The sequence below is a fragment of the Hyperoodon ampullatus genome (genome assembly GCF_949752795.1).
Source record: "Hyperoodon ampullatus genome assembly, chromosome: 6".
NCBI classification, from domain to species: Eukaryota; Metazoa; Chordata; class Mammalia; order Artiodactyla; family Ziphiidae; genus Hyperoodon; species Hyperoodon ampullatus.
Window position 1 is genome coordinate 33,183,602 of NC_136919.1, and position 26,735 is coordinate 33,210,336.

A 26,735-nucleotide genomic window follows, 5' to 3' on the forward strand; every position below is an offset into this window, starting at 1 on the left:
TCCCTGGTGGCGCAGTGGTTGAGAGTCCGCCTGCCGATGCAGGGGACACGGGTTCGTGCCCCGGTCCGGGAAGATCCCACATGCCGTGGAGCGGCTGGGCCCGTGAGCCATGGCCACTGAGCCTGCGCGTCCGGAGCCTGTGCTCCACAACGGGAGAGGCCACAGCAGTGAGAGGCCTGCGTACCGCAAAAAAAAAAAAAAAAAAAAAAAAAGACTTCCGGGGAAGATGGCGGAAGAGTAAGGCGCGGAGATCACCTTCCTCCCCACGGATACACCAGAAATACAGCTACACGTGGAACAACTCTTACAGAACACTTACTGAACGCTGGCAGAAGACCCAAGACCTCCCAAAAGGCAAGAAACTCCCCACGTACCTGGGAAGGGCAAAGCGGAGAGATTCCCGCACAGAGGATCGGTGCCGAGCGGCACTCACCAGCCCGAGAGGCTTGTCTGCTCGCCCGCCGGGGCGGGCGGCGCTGGAAGCTGAGGCTCGGGCTTCGGTCAGAGCGCAGGGAGAGGACTGGGGCTGGCGGCGAGAACTCAGCCTGAAGGGGGCTAATGTGCCACAGCTAGCCGGGAAGGAGTCCGGGAAAACTCTGGAGCTGCCGAAGAGGCAAGAGACTTTTTCTTCCCTCTTGGTTTCCTGGTGTGCGAGGAGAGGGGATTAAGAGCGCTGCTTGAGGGGGCTCCACAGACGGGCGCGAGTCGCGGCTGAAGGCGCGGAGCCCAGAGACGGGCGTGGGACGCTGGGGCTGCTGCTGCCGCCGCCAAGAAGCCTGTGTGCGAGCGCAGGTCACTGTCCACACCGCCCTTCCGGGAGCCTGTGCAGCCCGCCACTGCCGGGGTCCCGGGATCCAGGGGCGGCTTCCCTGGGAGAACGCATGGCGCGCCTCGGGCAGGTGCAACGTCACGCCGGCCTCTGCCGCTGCAGGCTCGCCCCGCACTCCGTGCCCCTCCCTCCCGCCCGGCCTGAGTGAGCCAGAGTCCCCGAAGAGGCTGCTCCTTCAACCCTGTCCTGTCTGAGCGAAGAACAGACGCCCTCCGGCGACCTACACGCAGAGGCGGGGCCAAATCCAAAGCTGAGACCCAGGAGCTGTGAGAACAAAGAAGAGAAAGGGAAACCTCTCCCAGCAGCCTCAGAAGCAGCGGATTAAAGCTCCACAATCAACTTGATGTACCCTGCATCTGTGGAATACATGAATAGACAACAAATCATCCCAAATTGAGGAGCCAGGAGTCAGTGCTGTGCCTCTGAGGTGGGAGAGCCAACTTCAGGACACTGGTCCACAAGAGACCTCCCAGCTCCACATAATATCAAACGGCGAAAATCTTCCAGAGATCTCCATCTCAACACCAGCACCCAGCTTCACTCAACAACCAGCAAGCTACAGTGCTGGACACCCTATGCCAAACAACTAGCAAGACAGGAACACAACGCCACCCATTAGCAGAGAGGCTGCCTAAAATCATAAAAAGTCCGCAGACACCCCAAAACACACCACCAGACGTGGATCTGCCCACCAGAAAGACAAGATCCAGCCCCATCCACCAGAACACAGGCACTAGTCCCCTCCACCAGGAAGCCTACACAACCCACTAAACCAACCTTAGCCACTGGGGACAGACACCAAAAGCAACGGGAACTACGAACCTGCAGCCTGCAAAAAGGAGACCCCAAACACAGTAACATAAGCAAAATGAGAAGACAGAAAAACACACAGCAGGAGAAGGAGCAAGATAAAAACCCACCAGACCTAACAAATGAAGAGGTACTAGGCAGTCTACCTGAAAAAGAATTCAGAATAATGATAGTAAAGATGATTCAAGATTCTATTTCCAAGATCCAAAATCTTGGAAATAGAATAGACAAAATGCAAGAAACAGTTAACAAGGACCTAGAAGAACTAAAGATGAATCAAGCATCGATTAAAAACACAATAAATGAAATAAAAAATACTCTAGATGGGATCAATAGCAGAATAACTGAGGCAGAAGAACAGATAAGTGAGGTGGAAGATAAAATAGTGGAAATAACTGCTGCAGAGCAAAATAAAGAAAAAAGAATGAAAAGAACAGAGGACAGTCTCAGAGACCTCTGGGACAACATTAAACACACCAACATTCGAATTATAGGGGTTCCAGAAGAAGAAGAGAAAAAGAAAGGGACTGAGAAAATATTTGAAGAGATTATAGTTGAAAACTTCCCTAATATGGGAATGGAAATAGTTAATCAAGTCCAGGAGGCACAGAGAGTCCCATACAGAATAAATCCAAGGAGAAATACGCCAAGACACATACTAATCAAACTGTCAAAAATTAAACACAAAGAAATCATATTAAAAGCAGCAAGGCAAAAACAACAAATAACACACAAGGGAATCCCCATCAGGATAACAGCTGATCTCTCAGCAGACACTCTACAAGCCAGAAGGGAGTGGCAGGACATAATTAAAGTGATGAAGGAGAAAAACCTGCAACCAAGATTACTCTACCCAGCAAGGATCTCATTCAGATTTGATGGAGAAATTAAAATGTTTACAGACAAGCAAAAGCTGAGAGAGTTCAGCACCACCAAACCAGCTTTACAACAAATGCTAAAGGAACTTCTCTAGGCAAGAAACACAACAGAAGGAAAAGACCTACAATAACGAACCCAAAACAATTAAGAAAATGGGAATAGGAACATGCATATCGATAATTACCTTAAATGTAAATGGACTAAATGCTCCCACCAAAAGACACAGAGTGGCTGAATGGATACAAAAACAAGACCCATATATATGCTGTCTACAAGAGACCCACTTCAGACCTAGAGACACATACAGACTGAAAGTAAGGGGATGGAAAAAGATATTCCATGCAAATGGAAACCAAAAGAAAGCTGGAGTAGCAATTCTCATATCAGACAAAATAGACTTTAAAATAAAGACTACTAGAAGAGACAAAGAAGGACACTACATAATGATCAAGGGATCAATCCAAGAAGAAGATATAACAATGGTAAATATTTATGCACCAAACATAGGAGCACCTCAATACATAAGGCGAATACTAACAGCCAAAAAAGGAGAAATCGACAGTAACACAATCATAGTAGGGGACTTTAACACCCCACTTTCACCAATGGACAGATCATCCAAAATGAAAATAAATAAGGAAACACAAGCTTTAAATGCTACATTAAACAAGATGGACTTAATTGATATTTATAGGACATTCCATCCAAAAACAACAATACACATTTTTCTCAAGTGCTCATGGAACATTCTCCAGGATAGATCATATCTTGGGTCACAAATCAAGCCTTGGTAAATTTAAGAAAATTGAAATTGTATCAAGTATCTTTTCCAACCACAATGCTATGAGACTAGATATCAATTACAGGAAAAGAGCTGTAAAAAATACAAACACATGGAGGGTAAACTATACACTACTTAATAATGAAGTGATCACTGAAGAAATCAAAGAGGAAATTTAAAAATACCTAGAAACAAATGACAATGGAGACACGACGACCCAAAACCTATGGGATGCAGCAAAAGCAGTTCTTAGAGGGAAGTTTATAGCAATACAATCCCACCTTAAGAAACAGGAAACATCTCGAATAAACAACCTAACCTTGCACCTAAAGCAATTAGAGAAAGAAGAATAAAAACATCCCAAAGTTAGCAGAAGGAAAGAAATCATAAAAATCAGATCAGAAATACATGAAAAAGAAATGAAGGAAACAATAGCAAAGATCCATAAAACTAAAAGCTGGTTCTTTGAGAAGATAAACAAAATTGATAAACCATTAGCCAGACTCATCAAGAAAAAAAGGGAGAAGACTCAAATCAATAGAATTAGAAATGAAAAAGGAGAAGTAACAACTGACACTGCAGAAATACAAAAGATCATGAGAGATTACTACAAGCAACTCTATGCCAATAAAATGGACAACCTGGAAGAAATGGACAAATTCTTAGAAATGCACAACCTGCCAGGACTGAATCAGGAAGAAACAGAAAATATGAATAGACCAATCACAAGCACTGAAATTGAAACTGTGATTAAAAATCTTCCAACAAACAAAAGCCCAGGACCAGATGGCTTCACAGGCGAATTCTATCAAGCATTTAGAGAAGAGCTAACACCTATCCTTCTCAAACTCTTCCAAAATATAGCAGAGGGAGGAACACTCCCAAACTCATTCTACGAGGCCACCATCACCTTGATACCAAAACCAGACAAGGATGTCACAAAGAAAGAAAACTACAGGCCAATATCACTGATGAACATAGATGCAAAAATCCTCAACAAAATACTAGCAAACAGAATCCAAGAGTACATTAAAAGGATCATACACCATGATCAAGTGGGGTTTATTCCAGGAATGCAAGGATTCTTCAATATACGCAAATCAATCAATGTGATACACCATATTAACAAATTGAAGGAGAAAAACCATATGATCATCTCAATAGATGCAGAGAAAGCTTTCGACAAAATTCAACACCCATTTATGATAAAAACCCTGCAGAAAGTAGGCATAGAGGGAACTTTCCTCAACATAAAAAAGGCCATATATGACAAACCCACAGCCAGCATCGTCCTCAATGGTGAAAAACTGAAACCATTTCCACTAAGATCAGGAACAAGATAAGGTTGCCCACTGTCACCATTCTTATTCAACATAGTTTTGGAAGTTTTAGCCACAGCAATCAGAGAAGAAAAGGAAATAAAAGGAATCCAAATCGGAAAAGAAGAAGTAAAGCTGTCACTGTTTGCAGATGACATGATACTATACATAGAGAATCCTAAAGATGCTACCAGAAAACTACTAGAGCTAATCAATGAATTTGGTAAAGTTGCAGGATACAAAATTAATGCACAGAAATCTCTGGCATTCCTATATACTAATGATGAAAAATCTGAAAGTGAAATCAAGAAAACACTCCCATTTACCATTGCAACAAAAAGAATAAAATATCTAGGAATAAACCTACCTAAGGAGACAAAAGACCTGTATGCAGAAAATTATAAGACACTGATGAAAGAAATTAAAGATGATACAAATAGATGGAGAGATGTACCATGTTCTTGGATTGGAAGAATCAACATTGTGAAAATGACTCTACTACCCAAAGCAATCTACAGATTCAATGCAATCCCTATCAAACTACCACTGGCATTTTTCACAGAACTAGAACAAAAAATTTCACAATTTGTATGGAAACACAAAAGACCTCGAATAGCCAAAGCAATCATGAGAACGAAAAATGGAGCTGGAGGAATCAGGCTCCCTGACTTAAGACTATACTACAAAGCTACAGTAATCAAGACAGTATGGTACTGGCACAAAAACAGAAAGATAGATCAATGGAACAGGATAGAAAGCCCAGAGATAAACTCACGGACATATGGTCACCTTATCTTTGATAAAGGAGGCAGGAATGTACAGTGGAGAAAGGACAGTCTCTTCAATAAGTGGTGCTGGGAAAACTGGATAGGGACATGTAAAAGTATGAGATTAGATCACTCCCTAACACCATACACAAAAATAAGCTCAAAATGGATTAAAGACCTAAATGTAAGGCCAGACACTATCAAACTCTTAGAGGAAAACATAGGCAGAACACTCTATGACATAAATCACAGCAAGATCCTTTTTGACCCACCTCCTAGAGAAATGGAAATAAAGACAAAAATAAACACATGGGACCTAATAAAACTTAAAAGCTTTTGCACAGCAAAGGAAACTATAAATAAGACCAAAAGACAACCCTCAGAATGGGAGAAAATATTTGCAAATGAAGCAACTGACAAAGGATTAATCTCCAAAATTTATAAGCAGCTCATGCAGCTCAATAACAAAAAAACAAACAACCCAATCCAAAAATGGGCAGAAGACCTAAATAGACATTTCTCCACAGAAGATATACAGACTGCCAACAAACACATGAAAGGATGCTCAAGATCTTTACTCATTAGAGAAATGCAAATCAAAACTACAATGAGATATCATCTCACACCAGTCAGAATGGCCATCATCAAAAAATCTAGAAACAATAAATGCTGGAGAGGGTGTGGAAAAAAGGGAACACTCTTGCACTGCTGGTGGGAATGTGAATTGGTACAGCCACTATGGAGAACGGTATGGAGGTTCCTTAAAAAACTACAAATAGAACTACCATATGACCCAGCCATCCCACTACTGGGCATATACCCTGAGAAAGCCATAATTCAAAAAGAGGCATGTACCAAAATGTTCAAAGCAGCCCTATTTACAATAGCCCGGAGATGGAAACAACCTAAGTGTCCATCATAGGATGAATGGATAAAGAAGATGTGGCACATATATACAATGGAATATTACTCAGCCATAAAAAGAAACGAAATTGAGCTATTTGTAATGAGGTGGATGGACCTAGAGTCTGTCATACAGAGTGAAGTAAGTCAGAAAGAGAAAGACAAATACTGTATGCTGACACATATATATGGAACTGAAGAAAAAAAAATGTCATGAAGAACATAGTTGTAAGACAGGAATAAAGACACAGACCTACTAGAGAATGGACTTGAGGATATGGCGAGGGGGAAGGGTAAGCTGTGACAAAGCGAAAGAGCGGCATGGACATATATACACTACCAAACGTAAGGTAGATAGCTAGTGGGAAGCAGCCGCATAGCACAGGGAGATCAGCTTGGTGCTTTGTGACCGCCTGGAGGGGTGGGATAGGGAGGGTGGGAGGGAGACGCAAAAGGGAGGGGATATGGGAACATATGTGTATGTATAACTGATTAAATTTGTTATAAAGCAAAAAAAAATAAAAAATATAAATTAAAAAAGAATAGAAAATCTTATCACAGTTTAGCTGACTTTTTCAAGTGGAAAAATACACACTTACAAGCTGAACATTTTATTCAAATTATAACTCACTATGTCTAATTGGTAATAAAATAAAAATAGTGCTGGCCTCATAAAAAAAAAGCAATCTTTTTGTGTATTTCAACAAATATTTTAATCTGACCAGTATCAAGAATTCACTTTAATGAGACCAAGTATTTACGGATCAATTACTTTCTATTAGGCATTAGGATGGGAGAATATAGAGTTGATTAAAGACCCAAAGCCCCAGTAGAAATATAAAACCTGATATCTGAATAGTGTTTTATAGACCATTCTGCATATGCCAGGATTTTCATGTTCTCCCAGCCTCCTAGTGAGGCAGGCAAGTCTGTGCTCTTTTGTAGAAACCAAAGCACAAAGAGAAGACTCGACTTGCCTGAGAATATACAGGTTGTTTACCACTCTAGTCCAAGGCAACGACCCTGGGTTCTTGCTTCTCAGAATTTCCCTAAGGTCCTGGGTTGTATTCCTAGGAAAAAAGGGCCTAGAATTTAGAATGCCTGGGGATGACAAATGGTGAATGGAAATGAAGAAGGATAAAGTCCAAGAGATCTCAACCTGGGATGCTGTGAAGAGCGCACGGCCAGACAGTGGCCTGGGGAGGCAAAGTATGGCAGCAAGCACAGCACCACCGGACACGGCTCTGGGCAAGTCCCCTCTTTGCAGACCAGTCAGAGGGTAGCCTTCTATGTGGACCCAGCCTGTGTTATGTATGTACCAGATGTTCTTAGGACATCCAAATGTCTTCCCAGAAACCCAAGAACTTTGGACAAACTCACCTGAGATACTGGAGGGTCAAGGGGTTGTAGCAGCTGAGGTTTCTGGTCAGGGAGTGTGGTCCTGGCTGCCTGGAAAGGCCAATGATTTGCCATAGCTTTTGTTTACCTGGCCAGCCTTCACAGACACTGTGGTCATAATCTGCTCGGTCCTTTAGAATCTATTATCAAGAGCCACAGTAGACCAGTCAGGATCCTTCCCTAAGATCTCAAGAGGCGTAATAATAAAAAATTGCAAAAGAATGGATTGGCGAGTAGAGCAAAAATAGAGCTAATGAACAGTCCACCCAGTTTTCTACTAATTCTTCTTTTATTTACATAAAAGCAAACACCCAGATGAACTCTTCCTGGTACACTACCCTCCAGCATCCGATGCACTTACATAGATGTTAGTGCATGCTATGCCATCTTGGTATTAGTAACTGTTATTTTCTCTATTTGAGTGACGAGACTCAGTGAAAATTAGTGTTTGACCCAAGCACGGTGGTGGTGAAGACTTTGAATCCAAAGCCTATGCTTTTTCCATCACACCAGTGGTCATTCCATGGCGCTCGATGGGACTTGAGAGAATCCACAGGTGTCATTTTGGGACGCTTCAAGCGTAGCGGTTTCAAGCGTAGTGGTTTTAGTTTCACTTTATTTTATACACTGGATTTCGTGTACAGTTTCATTTGAGTCAAAGGTTCTGGGCATATGAAGGTACTGAAGTTCATGATTCTCCAGCTTTTAATCTAACATTTCCAAGTGAATAAGCATGAGGACCTTAGATAAATTATTTTTATATCCACTTGATCCTGGAGTGGTTGGAACCTTGGATCAATCTTTGTAGATGTCCCTTTAGTAACCTGAACCTCTTTTATTCGTGGCAAACCAACCTGGGGCGGTAAGGCTGGATTTGTGCCCTGGTTGTAACATTGAATCTTTGTGTGACCTTGAGCAAGTCACTTCCTCTCTCTGACCTCAGTTTCCTTATCTGTAAAATGAGGACGTTGACCTAGATCAGCTTCCAGGCCTGACTTTGCAAGAAAGCTTGTGGGAGGCATGGAGAATGTTACAGTCTTCAAAAATAAAGTACCCATGCTTACTGGCTGGCAGTCTGACAGTAGGGTTGCCAGATTTAGCAAGTAAAAATACAGGCCCCTCAGTTCAATTTGAATTTCGCATAGATAACAATTTTTTTTTAGTGTAAGTATATTCCATGCAATATTTGGGATATAATTATGCTCAAAAAGGTATTTGTTGTATATCTGAAATTCAAATTTATCTGAGTGTCTGGTATTTTATTTGGCAACCCTACCTCAGAGGTATATTGTCCTCTCTGTTCCTTTAGCAAAAAATTGAAAAAAATGAACAAGCTAATGAAAAACAACAACAAAAAAACGTTGTTATATTTTGTTCTTGTTATCTTGGTGAAATCTTCCTTTTTGATCTTTCAACTTGTGACATCACAGCACCCAAAAATATTAAATGTGAAAGGTAAAAATGATACTAGTTCCAGTTTTCCCTTTAACATTTATTTATCTATTTGTGTTTAAGAAACACAATTCCGTGCTCATATATCACATTCTGTGTTTGCCTTGGGGAGATTTTTTCTCCCGTATCTGGTGATCCAGCAAATGGCTCTTGACTGGAGTGAGCCTCTCTTATTCCTGCCTTAAACATGTCCTTTTGGCCAAAACTCACCCTGCCATTACAAGGAATTCTGTTGGCTGTCTGAGTTTCCTTCAGACCTTATTATTTGTGTTTTAATACATACACACACACAATCCAAACTTGCATTTTTTGCTTTTAAGCCAGTGATTGCATGTGGCTGGTGGTTTGGCGATTGTGAAATAGTCTTGAAATATCAGTGAGGAAAGTGTTCCTCCTGCATTTGCGGCCCAACTCCCTGCAGGAGCTTCAGGTTTCCCTCTGTCTCCTTGGGCAGGAGAAAGCACCAACATGGGGTGGCCCTGGGCCAGGGAAGCAAAGAGACTGGCAAGACGGAGCTCCCTGCATTCATTCTTACTGTGCTCCTGACACTTTTTTCAGATGTCCTTTGCAAACATTATCTGGTTCTGTTGGGAAATCACTTGCAACCTGGATAGAATTGATGGTACACCTGGGCACTGCCAAGCTCATAGGTGGGGAGGGAGGGAGGACTAGCTGAGCATCCAGCTGAAGGATGACCCTCTACCCTGACCCTCGATGTTCTGGACATCCTTGCACGGATTTGAATGAGGAGGTGGTGTCTGGAAGGAGGCACTCTGCCTGCGAATCCAGACACTTGCATTTTCCTCCTGCGCCTGCCAGGGACTCATTGCCAGACCTTGAGTCTCAGGGTCCGTCCAGTCACTGGGGGTTGGTTGAGCTGATCTCTAAGAGATGTTCCAGTCCTGCCTTTCTCATTCATTCATTCATTCATTCATTCATTGTGCAACAGCTTGTTCCTCTGAACACAGGTCCGGAAATAGAGAATTGTGCAACCTGGGGGGAACAGCAAGACCCTGAAAAGAACATAATTTTTTTCCATTTGTATTCAGCCAGTGGGACTCTGAGAAATCAAGGTAAGCATCAGAACACACAGGCATAACCAACTTTCATTTTATTCTATCCATGCAGTCAGTACTTATAGGTGTCTTATGCACCAGGCTCTGCTTGGGGGACAGAGAAGAAGCAGGCAGGGTCCCTGCCCTGGGAAGCTCACAGTCCAAGGGGGCAGAGAGACAGGGAAACCGGCAGTCCCCCCGAGCTGTGGCTTTTGCAGTGCTGAAGGGAAGGGCAGAGCCCTGCGGGAGAACCGAGGAAGAAGTGGTTCATTTCCCTCTGCTTATTTCTCTTGTGGAAGTGATATGTTGGGGGTGGCTTGGACCATTGGGGCAGCAAATAGAGGAAGTATGTGAAATCAAAAATAGAGGAGTGAGGAGGAAATAAAAGTTCTAATCTAACAGAAGCACAGAGTGGCCTGACAAGGACCAGGGATGTGTTGGTAACTTTCCCTGGTGCTTTCAAAGTTGGAATATTTCTCCAATTAGAACTGGGCTCAGGGAAAGGAATGTGGCTCCTGGGTCAAGAAGTGACGCTTGCTGGATATCAAAGGCAAAACACTGGGGGCTCCTGTATCCCTGGGGAAGGGACTCAGGGCTTCCCATGGGAGGATGGGGAGGCCGCTCTCAGAGGTTTTGTGTTCCTCTTCAGGCCACCTGGTTTGGCCACTGCCGCAGATGGGGACAGGCTGGGCCCATGAAGGCCTCCTCACTGAGGTGTGAGAACTCCCATCCCAAAGGGTACCTCTCATATGTAGGCTGCAGCAGTCCATGATGAGAGGACAAGCTGCCCTGGGAATAAAGGGCCGTACTGCTGTCCTGACACAGGGCTTCCAAACGCCCGCTGTTGTGGAACATGCATGGGGTCTGTAATTGTCCCTTTTTTCAACCCCACAGAGCTCTCCAGTCGAACCTCCAACTCTATCCACAAGCCCAAACTCCATAATCCATCCACCCATCCACCTGTTCCTCATCTGTGACTCACAGTTCCCAGCACATTGTCAGCTGTCAATAAATATTCAAGAGAATGACAATTACATGTCAACTGAAAAAAAAAAAAAAAGTGAAGATGAAGTAGTGCTAATTAGGGTGGCCCCTAGCCCAGGGACTGGTATCTTTATAAGAGAAAGGAGAGGGAGATTGAAAGCTGAGACACAGAGAAACGGAGACACACAGAAGGGGAAGAACAGAATGACATTCAACGTCAGACGTGAGATTGGGGTGACACAGCTACAGGCCAAAGAACGCCAAGGATTGCCTGTAGCCACCAGGAGCTGGGAAGAGGCAGGAAGAAGTCCTCAGAGGCAGCCTGGCAAAAATAAATGAATGAATGAATAAATAAATAAATACTTATTCAATGGCTGACTAAATATTGAATGGACTTAATGACTGAGTGGAGAAAATGTAGAAAATGATCGCAGGCAAGTGTAGCGGAGGGCTCTTTGAGCTGGAACCTTAGAATCTCAGCATCAGCTGCTCACTTCTCCAGGCATAGAAGCGAGAGAGGCATCCTGGGAGGAAGGAGCACTTGTGCAAAGTACGCTGAAGTCCAGAAGTCAGTTTAGGACACGTCAGGCTAGCACTTAGGTTTAAGTAAAATACGAGGCGAGGGAGGTTGTTTGGGGACAAATCATGAGGGCTCACAACAGCGTTTGGACTTGACCTTATCAGTAAAGGGAAACTACACAGATTATAGCGCAAGAACTTTAGTTCCACCGGAGCTCAAGAATCTCCTTCTAGAAACCGTTTAAAGTTTATCTAGAACATTTTGAATTGCCTCTAATAGTTACTTAAGTCATCCTTCAACATTTCTGAATTTCTGCTGAACACTTCTAGGCTTTCTGAATCTGGGTGTGCCCCCCACTTTGCTTCTGTCTCTGCTGATGCCAGGCCTCATGGTGATGACTCTTTGTTGCCTTTTGTTCCATACTGTGGCCTCCAAAGTCCCCAAAGTAAGGGTGACAGAAACCAGTCATGGTTGCCATAAATCTTGGGTGAATTCCACACTCATTTTTAACATCTTTATTGGAGTATAATTGCTTTACAATGGTGTGTTAGTTTCTGCTTTATAACAAAGTGAATCAGCTATACATATACATATATCCTCATATCCCCTCCGTCTTGCGTCTCCCTCCCTCCCACCCTCCCTATCCCACCCTTATAGGTGGTCACAAAGCACTGAGCTGATCTCCCTGTGCTATGCGGCTGCTTCCCACTAGTTATCTATTTTACATTTGGTAGTGTATATATGTCCATGCCTCTCTCTCACTTCGTCCCAGCTTACCCTTCCCACTCCCCATGTCCTCAAGCCCATTCTCTATGTCTACATCTTTATTCCTGTCCTGCCCCTAGGTTCTTCAGAACTTTTTTTTTTTTTATTCCATATATATGTGTTAGCATACGGTATTTGTTTTTCTCTTTCTGACTTCACTCTGTATGACAGATTCTAGGTCAATCCACCTCACTACAAATAACTCAATTTCGTTTCTTTATATGGCTGAGTAATATTCCATTGTATATATGTGCCACATCTTCTTTATCCATTCATCCATTCAAGCGTTGATGAACACTTAGGTTGCATCCATGTCCTGGTTATTGTAAATAAAGCTGCAGTGAACATTGTGGTACATGACTCTTTTTGAATTATGGTTTTCTCAGGGTGTATGCCCAGTAGTGGGATTGCTGGGTCGTATGGTAGTTTTACTTCTGCTTCTTTAAGGAACCTCCATACTGTTCTCCATAGTGGCTGTGTCAATTTACATTCCCACCAACAGTGCAAGAGGGTTCCCTTTTCTCCACACCTTCTCCAGCATTTATTGTTTGTAGATTTTCTGGTGATGGCCATTCTGACTGGTGTGAGGTGATACCTCATTGTAGTTTTGATTTGCGTTTCTCTAATGATTAGCGATGATTATTTTATTTATCACTTTATTTAACTCTTGCTGAGCCAGAGCAACGAGAGACTAACAGAGCACCATGGAACTTAGTAGTCCTCCACCCTCAGGTCAGAGGGCTCCTCTGAAAACCCTCCTTGAGGTCATTACTTGTCTATCCTCAGATCGCCCATCCAAGGCAATTCCAGCAAGAAGTGTCTGTGGCTGGGTGCAAAATGATGACCCCCCAAACGCCTACCATGAAATTTACTTTTTTTACTTTTTTTTAATCGATGGGAAAATTGAGAGAATTGCAGGAAGAAGATGCATAAGCATCTGGGGTTTTTGGAGATGAGGCGGGTCAGATTTGAAAGCTCATGGGCTTAGACACTGTTGAATTATGTTCCCCAAAATGATGTGTTGAAAGTTCTTACTCCCAGTGCCTTATGAAATGTGACTTTATTTAGGAATAGACATTGTAAGTGCAATGAGTCAAGTTTAGACAAAGTCATACTGCATTAGGGTGGGCCCTTAACCCAGTATGATGGGCGTCCTTATAAGATAATATGAAGACACAGAAAGTATGCCATGTGGTAACAGAGGCAGAGACTGGAGTGCTGCAGCTGCAAGCCAAGAATCACCAAGGACTGTGGGTCCCCACCAGGTGCCAGGAAAAGGCCAGGAAGGATTCCACCCAGAGTCCAGATGGTCCTGGCCCTGCTGACACCTTGATGTTAGCCTTCTAGCCTCCAGGACTGCCAGAGAACAAATTTCCATTGTTAAAGCCACCCAGCTTGTGGCTCTCTGTTATAGCAGCCCCAGGTAACTAACACAGACACAAACTGCTGAAAGGGACTGGGATTCTTTCCATCCTATCTTCCTGTCCCAGGAGCAACGCTCTGGCAGTAGTAGATAGAGGTGGACTGTGTCTCCTGGCAGCAAGGTCCAGGGACGTTCTTCTGAAGTATCTGCAGCATATTGCTAGGTGTCCCATGGGTCCTCAGTAATGCCTTGTTCAAACCAGATTTTAAATAATGGTTAAAGCCTCATAGAACAACATTGAGGGGAATTCAAAATATGGAAAATATTCATCACATCCCTTCCTTTTTTCCATGGTCCCTGCCAGCAGTCTTGCATTTGCATACACTTGTATGTGTTTGCACCCTCAGTCCACACTTGTGCTTGGGAACTGCCCCTCCCCCACCAATATTGTTGTTACATCATCTTATATTGTTGGCCTAATATTCCATCTGGTCGTTATACCACAAGCATTTCACCACTTCACTCTTTTTGGTCATTAATTTTAATTATTTTTTCTTTTTTACTCAGATATTGTTACAAAGAACACCTTTATGTTTACAATTTATTTTCCAGTTTTATTGAGAAATAATTGACATATATCACGGTATAAGTTTAAGGTGTATAGCGTGATGGTTTGATTTGCATATATTGTGAAATGGTGATCACAATCGGTTCAGCTAGCATTCATCTTCTCATCTAGATACAATGAAATGAAATGTGTTAACAAATTTTGATTCTTTTGGATTATTTCCTTTGGATAAATTTCTATGATAGATTTACTGGCTCAAAGAGTACAAATAGTGTTAGAGATTTTGTTATATATTATTGTATTGCTTTCTAAAAGAAAACCAAGATATAGTGCCATCAGAAAATATGTATCAAATAGTGCTTTACTACATTTTTATTTTCTGAGGTTGAAAATATATTTCTTTTCTCTGTAGAATTGTCCTTGTGTTAATTGATATTTACCCATTACTCTATTGGGTCCTGATTGTATTGGCTATCTATATACATCAGAGGTATTAAATTAAACCATCTGTGCCATATTTTTAGAAATAAATAGCTTTCCTTTCACTTCAATGGCATTTGTTTTTATTGAAGAGAGTTACATTTTTTTGAAGAGAAGTTGTGGTTATACAGTTGAATTTTTTATTCCTTTGGAAGTTGTACTTTTTTTTTTTTTTTTTTTTTTTTTGCGGTACCCGGGCCTCTCACTGTTGTGGCCTCTCCCGTTGCAGAGCACAGGCTCCGGACACGCAGGCTCAGCGGCCATGGCTCACGGGCCCAGCCGCTCCGCGTCATGTGGGATCCTCCCGGACCGGGGCACGAACCCGTGTCCCCTGCATTGGCAGGTGGATTCTCAACCACTGCACCACCAGGGAAGCCCATGGAAGTTGTACTTTTATTTGCTATTTACCAAATAAACATTCCTCCAAACTTGTGATTAAATATTCCATTTTACTTCAAGTTATTTCTATGGCTCATTTCAATAGTTCACTTTTTAATCCATTTGGAGTTTGTTTTTTCATATCATACAAGGTGTAATCTAAATTAATTTATCTCCAAATTACGATCCAGTTACATAAAATAACTGATTAAATAAGAGTTAATTATCGTCACTGATGCTTACTTGATTATATACTAAATAATCCTATGTACTTTTCTCTGTTATAAAAATTCACGTTCTTTACTTTTTGAGTATTGTAAATTTTTATTATTCCTGCTCTGTGATTTGGTTTAACTCCTAGTATGTCTCCTTCTTCTATTATTGATTATTTTTACAGTATTTTCTTTTGTGTATGGGTTCTCATGTATTTATATTTCCTATGAGCTTTACATCAATTTGGCAAGTTCTAAAAGGAGGCCATTTGATATTTGGGTTAGTGTCCGTTTAAGATATACAACCATTATTGGGTGATCACTGAACGTGAACTTGAGTCATCCCTTCTAAGTGGTGTAGTCGGGCACAAAGTACCGGGCTTTACAATGAGGCCATGCCTGAGTATGAACCTGGTCCTGCCACCTGCTAGCTTGTCCAGGTTATTTAACCACCCTGAACCTTACTTCCCCTTTCCCACACGGAGACAATGAGACCTAACTCAGAGGGATGTGATTATTATTACCAGCGAGGGAAGGGATATGAAACACTCAGCACAATGTCTATCACAATTTGGGCACTTAATTTTCATTTCCTTTTAATTTTCTCCCAGCCACAATCTGTAGCTTCATTTGACCTTCTTAAGCTTGCCCCCAAGTTTTATTTACTATAAATGGATTCCTTAGCCCCTTTACACTCCCACAACTGTGTCTTGCAGACACACAACGATGTTACAGATCATTGCCCTTTTATCTTGCACTCCACCCTTTTGTGAAGCTCCCTCGTGTCACTGTGGATGGTTCTTTTCAGGTTCTTACAGATTTTTCGGGTAGACGCAGGCTTGCGGTTTCTGAAAGCCATAGCTGTGTTCCTTAAAGAGATACTAGAGCATTTCAGTTCCCTGAGCCATGTGGAGGGTTGCCTTCCACCCATTGTCAGGAGTTACTCTTGGTTTCCTCCTTCAAGGACCTTATTCTTGGGTCTCCACCCCCTGAACCCCTCACCAAAAGAGGTGAAGTTCTTCCACAGGAAGATTGGAGTTCCACCTTGGTACTTCCCACCCCATCCTCAGCTAGAACCTAAGCAGCCTGTGGTGGTAGTTTCAGATTGGGAGTCTTTTCTTGACCTCCTGTGGACTTTTCACCTTCACATATGCAGGTTTATAGGCAAATGGCGCCTTCAGGAGCAGAGAACATGTGAGATGGTAGCCGCTCAGGCGCCTGGGACCTGAGTTCTCGTCTTGCTGTGCCGATGCCTGGCTGTCGCTCTTCCATTTGTTTACATCTCTCTCTTTTCTAAAAAGGATGTAAGTTTGCTTTATACTATAGGAAAAATGCAAAAATAAGTTACAAGCGGGAGGAGGGAGAAAGAAAACAGGAAAATAGGGGCTGGAGAAAAAAATGGAGTTGGGAATGACAAAACCACAAGTACAAACCCCTGTGCACTTGTATTTGACCAAAGTTAACCTTGAAGTTCCTAGTAGTCAGAAGACAGAGAGAAATACTCTGAGCAATTTATTTTATCTCTAAATCTCAGTTTCATCGTTGATAAAATGGTAATATAAACACCTACATCAGGGCTTCCCTGGTCGCGCAGTGGTTGAGAATCCGCCTGCCGATGCAGGGGACACGGGTTCGTGCCCCGGTCCAGGAAGATCCCACATGCCACGGAGCGGCTAGGCCTGTGAGCCATGGCCGCTGAGCCTGTGCGTGCGGAGCCTGTGCTCCGCAACGGGAGAGGACACAACAGTGAGAGGCCCACATACCACAAAAAAAACAACAACACAACACCACCTGTAGGTGTTGTTCTGAGGGTGAAATGAAATAAGGGGTATGAAACCCTCAAGTATATTGTGTAACACATAGGAGAGACTCTGCAAATGCTAGCTTTTATTGTTACTCTGATTTCTTCTAGGGTTTCTGCTTTGAAGTCAGAAATCACCTACCTTCAGCCCTGTGGCTGGTGCTTCAATTGACTCAGCTACAGAGTTTTATCCCTTTTCCAACGTGGTAGAGGCTGAGAAACGATGACCTCTAGTAAACTACGTTACTCATCTATTGGGGGACGTGGGGAAATTAATCTGCTTGCAACAGGTATGATGGCAGGTAAAAATAATCATGTTCCTTTGTGTAAGAGCCTTATTCCAACCCATTTCCCAAGACGAATTGGCCTCCGTAGAATAGAATGCTAGAGCTTAAAGGGGCCTTGAAGGCTCATCCAACACCCTCTCTTTTCAGAGTGAGGGGGGCCGCTGAATTTTCCAGCATTACCCAGCTCGAATGTGATGCTCAAATTCCAGTTCTTTCTCTTGAAGGACCCTTTCGTGAGAAGGACTAACGTGGAATTGAAGTCAAGGAAAAAGAAAATGGTGGTTTACGTATAGTTTAGGGAAGTGAGAGTCAGTTTGAATTCCAACCGTTCATTGTTTCATTGTTACTACTTTCAGCCACGGGTGGAATTGTCCATCCTTCTTCTTCCCTCTGCCGGCCCTGGAAAGTCAGGCTTCAGCTGCCAAAGAGGCTCGCTGTGAGAGCTCACGTCTTCTGGAGACGGTGGCCTTGTGCAATTTCTATCTGGTGTGGAGGAATGTAGATATTTATAGGGCTGTGCTTTCCTCAGTGCTTTTATGCTTCAACAGAGAGTATCGCTCAAGCACGTCTTTGGGCTATTTAAAGCTCACAGAGAGTTCTCTCCTTCCGAGTGTGCACACATGTGCCCCGGAATCTCAGGGGAACACTGGTTGAATTTGAGTGGCCGTGTTTGACACTGAATCACAGGCTGAGTTCATTACGTGAGAGACGAGAGGAGCTGGGCCCCCTCCTGCCCGTGGCTCACAAGTGAAGCCCACACGCAGGGGAGTAAGAAGTAGTCATAACGGTTATGATGAACTGATGCAGAAAGAGAATCCAGCTCCCAGCCAGCAGCCAAATCGCTTTCATCCAGGCTGATATGTGCCAAATATGTGGCTGGCACTTCCACATGCACCCTCACCTTACCCTCCGGTCAGCCCGGCCAGCTGGGTGGTGTTATCAGCCTCACTTGACTCAGAAGGTCACTCAGAGAAGTTACCTAGGTGATGGTCACAAGCCAACCAGGGCCCAGACTCCAAGCCCCTCATTCTTTCCTTGATGCCACCTCCATCTACTCCTGGTGAAAAGATAAGTGAAGAAAACTCTACCCCAAAACTACATCAGTGATTTCCAAGCAAGCTTCATTTTCTCCAGTTCCCAGTGCAGCCACTCGAGAACGACTTTGGTGTCACCTTTTACGTTAGGAAACTGTGTGCCAGGGGGATCAGTGCTGATAACCTTCAGTGCAGTGGTGATGCAACTTGACAATTTTAAATAATTTATTTTTGAGGTCGCAACCAGCGGAGTTTGTTTATCTGGTGAGTTGTACTTCCTCTCTTCCCTCTCCTATTTCCCTTTCTGAATCGGTCACTTGGGATGCCCATCTCCCTGTGCATCTGTGTGCACTTGAGATCTGAAACCCAAGCCGGTGCCACCACCAGCTGCAGAAGCATGCCACTCACAGGCATTTTTGGAAACCAAAAATGACCGGTCCCATAACTGTGATTAGATAAAGCTTGTAATTTGTGTTTGCTGTAGTCAGCGACGTGGTATTTTGGGACAAACAGCCGCTCTATGCTACATATAGCTTGGAATTTGCGGCTTTTGTGTAACCTGCCATTGCATGATCAAGGAGGTAAAGGAGAAAGAGAGAGAGAGGATGGATGAAGGGAGAGAGGGCAGGAAGCCCCGCTCGGCAGGCAGGCGGAGGACCAGGGAAGCCGGAGAGCTCAAAGGGCCCGCATGAAACATGTAGCTGACTTGTCCTCAAGAGAGATTCAGACAGTTGTTGTCAGGCTCTTGAAGGGCCCAATCCTCCTTCTTAACAGCTGGAGACATATGACTCCCAGTGAGAGGCTCAGCCGTACCCCGGGCTCAAGGAGGGATCCTAACCAGAGCCAGAGCATGATTTACGAAGCCCAAGTCTAATTCTCCGGGGACTCAGCTTTTCAGTCCAGCTGATAGATATTCCCCGATCCAATGCTTCAGTTCTAAAAGGTCAGCCTCCTTCCCCGTCCGCAATTCTGGGAACAATATCCTTGGCTTTCCTCTGAGTCTCAGCTGGATAAAGACCTTCATTCATTCACTAAACATTGACCTAAGGCCTTCACATGCCAGGCCAGGAAGGGCATTGTGGATACAGAAATAAGTCAGCCTGAATCCCAGGCCTCCACACAAAGGCACAATCAGTTCTGCTGTGTCCTTCTGCTCTGTCAAATTTCTACAATGAAGGTGTCTTTCCCTGAACAGAGAAAGTGCATCTCCCAATACTCACTCACCCCTGACCCTGAATAAGAAAGAGGAATGTTAACGTCATTGGGCACCGCGACCACATTTAACTCTGCCTTAACAGCTATCCGCTTACAACAGGTTTAAAGACATGGCTGCTTTTCAGATGGGAAAACTGAGGCCCAGAGGGCTGAGGGGACTCGTCTAAAGATGTGGAGCTAGGTGGTGGCAGATCCAGTGTGGAACTCAGGTCAGCCCGACTCCTAATCCTGAGCCCTTTCCTCCATTCCCTTGATTTAGGACATCCAGATTATGCCTGTAAGTCGTAAATGGAAATTGTCCCATTCAATCAATATTTTAATTGATTTTGGGGATTCAAATATATAGCAGATATAGATCACGCCCTTAAAGCACTTAGTATTTGTGGGAGGTGGTAATTCATGCATAGAAAGTTTTGTTAAAATGCAGAAAATGCCAAGTGACCCCAAAAAAGGGAGCAGAGGGTATTGGGAGAACTTGGTATCTGGGTAGCGTGAGATCACTTTCTGTAGGGTGCAGGCATCTGAGCTGACTCTTGGAAGGATCTGGAGGGAGATGAGATTGAGAGAAGAGAGCATAAGATCACGCTCATATGGGGGGCAGGTGGGGCACCGGGAGGGAAAGGCTGGGCTGGGTAGGAACTGGGAAAAGGCGTCGTAGAGAAAGGAGCGAGCATAAGCTCAGGCTTAGAGGTCTAAAGTACTTGGCGTGTTTGGAGAAGGCTGTTGTTATCCAGCACAGCCAAGAAGGACTGGAACAGTGAGGCGGGATGCTCCTTCAAGTAACTGTATGGATCAGTGGAAGCACACTGACCCAGGGAACTCTCTGGAATGGTTGGATTTTGACGACTTTGCATATCTCAGGTATATCTTCTGGATTCATCTCTGGGCCACATCTCGCAGGTTTTTTCTAGAGGACAGTGAGTAGGTCAAAGTTCCTGCCCTTGGCTCTATCTTTACTGAATTTTCAACTCAATTCAAGCTCTGTCTCCGTGGTACTAAAGAGCTTAATAAAATGTGACACAGAGTTGTTTGGGTTATATCAGGGAGAACATCTGGATATTTGGAAACATCTGGACAGTTCGCCAAAAATAAATAAATAATACTTTGTATCTGAGAGTGTTTGGTATTATGGGACATAAACAAAGTCTGAATCACCAGCATGTCTTTTAGAGCTTGTCTCTTGTCCACTTTCATCTTCCCTGTTTGTTGCAGGTATGACAAGCAATTCCACTTGAAACGTTATAGAACTGGTTGGTTCATCTCTTACTGTTATATCTTGGGGGAGGAAAAAGTAGGCCATCTCCTTAAAAAAAAATCCAGTTCATTTATTAAATCTGAAAAATATTTATTAAGACCCTTCTTAGTTTGAGGTCTTGTGCAGGAGTTGAGGACACAGCGATGACCAGGATGCAGGCCTTGCCCTGCAGGAGGTCGCTATCTCACAACCAAGTAATCTCAACACAGAGTGATTGGGGCTAATAAACATGAGCGCAGAAAACTTGAGGGCGCAGATGAAAATGTTATTGACAGGGGAGAAGGGAAAAGGTGGGGGAAAGATCTGGTGATGGAGTAATTTTTGCCTAGAGTCTTCAGGGGTAAATGGGAGTTGTCCGATAGAAAAGGGTAAGAGGCATCACAGGCTGAGGAGACGGCCAGAGCACAGGCATGGAGACACCAGATGACTAAGAATGTTGGGGGAAATGTACGATGTTCAGATGGCTTCTGGGCAGAGTGCAGGAGGGCTGTGGTGAGAGATAAGTTCAGAGAAGAAGACGAGGGCAATAGAATGGAAGGTTCCATGGCTTATAAAGCCCTGGCTTCATCCAATGGGTCATGGGAAGCCCCAAAGCACCCTGTCCTTCCTTCCTACAGCTAAACATACACCAACCTGTCCACCTCACTCCCAGAATTACCACCAAGAGAAGAAAATGCATATGACCACCAAAGACGTTCTAGAATGTTCAACAGCACTGTTATTCGTAAGAGCCCCAAACCAGAAGCAATCAAACATCTACCAGGAGGATAATGGCTACATAGATTGCCATATTTTCATATAATAGAATACATGACGGCAATAAATAGGAGTGAACAATAAAAAGTGAACAAAATAATGATACTCACCAGACATGGATGAATCTCACAGACATTACAGGGAACAAAAGAAGCCATTTATGTGTAATTTCATTTATATGAAGCCCAAGAACAGGAGCCTTAATCTGTAGTGCCTGAAGTCCAAACAGCGGTTATGGGGGTGGGTATTGACGGGAGAGGGCCTAAGAGAGCCTTTTGGGGAGCTTGGGAGTGTTCTGTATTTTGTACTGCTGGCAGTTAATGTGGGTGTATATGTGTGTAAAAATTCAACTGGCTCTACTGTGAGATTAGTATACTTTACTGAATGTTTTAATTCAATAAAAAAGTAAAAGAAAACAAAACTAACAAAAAATTTAAAAGCTACTCTAAATAGAATTTTAGAAATCTGGTTGTAATACAGGGTTGGCCAAAAAGTTCGTTCGGGTTTTTCCGGACCCGAATGAACTTTTTAACCAACCCAGTATTTTCCATTATGACCCAATCCTCTACCAACAAGTCCCTTTCCCTGTGACCAGTCCTCCTGTTACCAGGTAATGTGTACCTTCTATGGGAGTTTGTTAGAGACATAGTACTCCTTAGCAGGTGAGAACAAAAAAGGCAGCAACTGAACGCAAAAGCAGCAAAGTGAAGCAAACTTGGTAAATTTCATTAAGAACCTCACTCTCGTCACGTCTTGAGTGAAAAAACCCCAGGGTTACTGGCATCCTCTTTACTATATGTTCATCACTTGGTCTGTACCAGTTTTCCTGCACCGGTAAGGATGAATTCAAGTCTCTTCTCAGCTTAAAAAAACAAAAAACAAAGAAAATCTCCCTTGAGCTCTGTGTTTTTTCCAGCTTCCTCTCTCATCTCCCTCTTCCTCTCCTAAACCAAACTTTCAAAAGAGCTTTTTCCAAACTAACTGTCTCACATGACATTCATTCTTTTTTTATTTTATTTTTTTGAATGTTCGCATTAGGCTTTATTATTTTTTTTGAATTTTATTTTATTTTATTTTTATACAGCAGGTTCTTATTATCTATTTTATACATATTAGTGTATATATGTCAATCCCAATCTCCCAGTTCATCCCACCCACTCCCGCCCCCACCGACATTCATTCTTCAGATCAATGGATCCTTCTCCCTCCTTATCTTTGAAGTCTCATCTTATTTGGCCTCTCAGTTGCATTGGACATTGGTGACAACTTCCTTGAGCTGAGACTCTCTCTTCCTTGAGTTTCGTAAGAGCCGTCTCTTCTGGTGAGCAGACATGGTTACTGTATCCACCTCTGTGAATGCTTGTGATGGAAGGAATAGCTTGGAAACCAAAGCGATTGAAGGAAAGGCCGGCTGGACCACCTCCCAGGGCACCACTCCTTTGCAGGCCAAATTGCCCAGGAATGAATTGGAAACATGGAGTCAGTTTATTTAGAAATTCTGTGTAACACTTTACGTAATTGGCAAAATGTAAATCAGGCCCTCTCACACCCAAGTACAAAATGTCTGAGTGGGAGTTAAAAAAAATAATGCCTTGCCAGCAATTGCCTCGTTCAGCTGCATATTTGTGTGACATGCTCCGGCAGGAGCTGTCAGCTGAGACTCTGAAAATGAAGAGTATGTTAATGTGGCGTTCTTTATGTTAATGATTCATTTTACTATCTAAATTTAAACCCTTTATCAGTCCTCCCAAGAAGTTAGTTTGATTCAGAAAATCACAAAAGACAACGAAAGGGAGGGCCAGAACCACAGAAAAATGAGATTAAAAGAAAAAAAATTTTTAAAGAACCTTCACTATCCTTTGACCATGGGAGAGAATGATCAGAAGAAGCTGTTTCTGAATATAACTTGTATGAAGAGAAAATAAATTTCTTCTCATTCCCTTTAAATAAATGTTAAGTATCTAAAGAATACTGTTTGAAGGTGTCACAAATTAATATCCTGCCAGTCCCCACCCACCATCCCGTGAAGATGGATTAAATGTGAGCAAACTTTGCAGTGAGGAAAAAATCATGCTGAGAACATGGGAGGAGGAAGGGGACTCGCTTGATTCAGGTTAGAAGGACAGCTGCGATTGGCAGAGGGCCGAGCAAACTCAGGTTTGTGGAAAATAGGTTTGAAAGTAGTGTTCTTAACCTTGGAATCCCCTGAGCAGACTTGAAATGTTGATGGCCTGGGTCCCACGGCTAGATCCAAATGTAATTGGTCCAGGGTGTGGACTGAAGTGTGGGACCTTTTTTTTTTTTTTTTTTTCCCCCGTATGCGGGCCTCTCACTGTTGTGGTCTCTCCCGTTGCGGAGCACAGGCTCCGGACGCGCAGGCTCAGCGGCCATGGCTCACGGGCCTAGCCACTCTGCGGCATGTGGGATCTTCCTGGACCAGGGCACGAACTCACGTCCCCTGCATCGGCAAGCGGACTCTCAACCACTGCGCCACCAGGGAAGCCCTGGGAGCAGGCCTTTTCCCAGAGAAGGTCAAGAGCGGTGGTTCTCAAAGGGTGTTCCCTAGGCAAGCAGCAGCAGCATCACCTGAGAACTTGTTAGTAATGCAAATCCTTGGGCTCCACCCCAGACCTACTGGATCACAATCCCTGGGGGTGGGGAGACCCAGTGATCTGTACTGGTCGGGCCCTCCAGGTGATTCTGATGCACTAAGTCCGAGAACCACCGATGTAAGGAAAGGTGGCCTTGAAGAGGGCCTGGGGAGGAAAGCGTGTAATGGTGAACCAAGAGAGTAAAGGCAGGTTCCCTTCAGAGCCAAGGGGAGGGGCAAAGACAGCAACCCGGGAGGACTTTCTCTAAGGAGGGACTTCACGTACGAGGGGAGCATCTGAGGGCAATGAAGGAAAGACCCGGAAAGTCCAGACTTCGGCACAGAGTGATGCTCAACAGGTCCTCTTCCCGGCTGAGGGACCGGCCATTGCCTCTCGGTCCCACGTTCTTCACGCGGCGCAGTTTTCTCAGCTGAGCGGCTGCTGGGGGATGTGACCCGGGGGCGCCTCTCCCTTTTGTGCAGGGGCTTGGGGCTGCTGCAGTGGCCCGAGGAGCAAGGCTGGGGTTTCCCCTCGGAGTGGAGAGAGCCGGACCCCGTTCCTAGTCAGCAGGGTGTGCCTTTTGCACTGTTCCCCCGCCAACTGCAGGCTAGGGAGGGCCTCTGCTTCTGGCCAGCTTCACTTCTGCTTTCCTCTCTCACGCCCAGCACAGGGGCTCTGGAGACAGTTGTCCCTTTCCCTGGAAGAGTCAGAGCTGGGGAATGGCTGCCTTTACGGGGAGTTCGGGGAAGGCAGACTCTGCAGCAGAGGAGATAAGTTGCCTGGCTTACTCAATTTAGTTCCAGTTAGCAAATATTTTCAGCATGTCTCCTCCGAGGTGGGCCCTGGGCCAGCCACTGCGGAAGCAGAGAGAGGACACGGAGCTGGTATTTGGGAAGCTTTCCTACAGGTGGAAAGGATTTCCTGGTGGAGAAGGAAAATCCAGAGATCAGTGTCTTCCGCCTGAGAGCTGCTGTAATTAGGGCGATTGTTTAGGTTTACGTCCAGACCAGGACCCATTTGATAGTAAAATCGTGAGTTACTAACAGTCATGCCAGGACAACAGGTGTGAACTGGGACTCTCCTGGGCATCCAGGAGGCATGGCCGTGCTGGCCACACTATGCTGGGGGTGGCAGTGTGGGTTGGCAGCAGTCGCTCTCGACAACCTGGGGCTAGACCCCACTTGGCACGTCGTGCTTCTGCAGCTCCCCTGTGTGTGCCATGCTGCACCCCCATAGCAGCTCCTACAGTCAGCACCAGCCCTGCACAGAGCACCACGTCACTCCAGTGAGGACCCAGGCATGGCTCTGATGCTCAGATGTAACGGCAAGGCTTCTGCCTTGGCCACTATTCCTGGCTCTGTCTGACACTGTGTGCAATGTGGTGCAGGGCACAAAGCTTCTCAGATCCTCATCTGTCTCCTCCACAAAATGGTACTCCGATCTTACAGAGGTTTGGTGGGTCTGAAGGGGCCATTTAGACCTGTTTTAGATGCACATCTTTTCTCCTCTTAAGGTCCAAGTGTGATGCCTGTGTTTCCATTACACTGTACCGTTTGTGAAGATGTTCTGCTGAATGTGGACATCAATTTCCCCATTCAAGGTCCACACACAATGATTAAAACTGACGTAAAATGATTTCTCTAGGGCTTCCCTGGTGGCACAGTGGTTGGGAGTCTGCCTGCCGATGCAGGGGACACAGGTTCGTGCCCCGGTCCGGGAAGATCCCACATGCCGCAGAGCGGCTGGGCCCGTGAGCCATGGCTGCTGAACCTGTGTGTCCGGAGCCTGTGCTCCGCAGCGGGAGAGGCCACAACAGTGAGAGGCCCGCGTACCGCAAAAAAAAAAAAAAAAAAAAAAAAAGATTTCTCTAGCTCCAATCAACACTTCTTGAGTGCTGACCATGCTTCAGGCACTGAACTAGGGGCCATAACCCACTCAGGCTCTTTCATATTAAGCCTCACACCCATTTTACAGATGAGATGAAACAAATTTCCCAAGTTCCCTATCTCAAAAATAGCAAGACTCTCTCTATCCCTAGATGAGGAGCAGCTTAAGGCAAGGACTTAGACCAGGGTCCCAGAGAGTAAGGCTGGATTCAGGAAGAAACTTGGGGATCTGGGTCCAGGATCAGGGTTAGGTGAGCAAGGTCATCCTGCAAGTGCAGGGTCAGATCTTGTCTTTATTGAAAATTTTGATATTTTGTTCATAATGGATTTATTTTTTTGCATTAACTTTGATTTTTAAAGAGACTGTTAAAATGTTATTTTTATGTTTATGACTGACTTTTGGCACTCCCTTACATTCTGTGCCTGAGGTCGGTGCCTCACTCCCCT